The following is a 713-nucleotide window of genomic DNA, read 5'->3' as shown; positions in this document are numbered from 1 at the left end:
CGAAAAAGCCTAGGACGCTCCCAGAAAAGATTCCAATTATTAACAAAGAGCAGTTTCTGTTCTTTACACCATGACAATAACCATTCATTTAAAGCAAAAAGTCTACTGAACCTTTCGTGTCCTCGTCGATACGTGGGAAGCGGTCCAGACACAATTATCGTCATCGCAGGCACTGCGCACCGACTCGATCAGGCTCCTGAAGTCCCTCTTCAGTGTCTCTGTCTGCCGCACCTTGGTGTCGTTAACCCCGGCGTGAAGCACGACCGCGCCGATGCTCTCGTCACCCTTCAGGATAGCGGGTATCTGCGCTGAAACATCGAGAACACAAGCACCAGGGAAACAGTGAGTGTGCACTTTACCTTCAGCTAACGTAGCATGGACGTGCCGGATGATGGAGTCTCCGACGATCACAGCGTCGCGTTCCGTCTCGCGGAGGGGAGCGAAGCAGTTCCAGGTGGAGATCTCGAAGACCGGAGGCGGCGGAGGGGGAGAGGTCGTCGCCCGGGGCCTGGCTCGCGTCTGTCGCTGCGGGTGCACCGGGTCTGTGCAGAGAAACACACGGAGTAGAGGTGGTGGGAGAGTTAGCAGCGCGCTGTATACTTACCCTGGACTTGTGAGCGTCATAATGTTTCCAGCGCGGCTCTCCGCTCTTTCGGCTGGGTCTGCCTCTCCACCAGGTCGCGGATCTGCTTCTCCACGGCCTCCAGCTCGAG

Source organism: Sinocyclocheilus anshuiensis, unplaced genomic scaffold, assembly GCF_001515605.1.
Source record: "Sinocyclocheilus anshuiensis isolate Anshui unplaced genomic scaffold, SAMN03320099.WGS_v1.1 scaffold1157, whole genome shotgun sequence".
NCBI classification, from domain to species: domain Eukaryota; kingdom Metazoa; phylum Chordata; class Actinopteri; order Cypriniformes; family Cyprinidae; genus Sinocyclocheilus; species Sinocyclocheilus anshuiensis.
The sequence above is the reverse complement of the archived record's forward strand: the minus strand, read 5'-3'. Positions refer to the sequence as shown.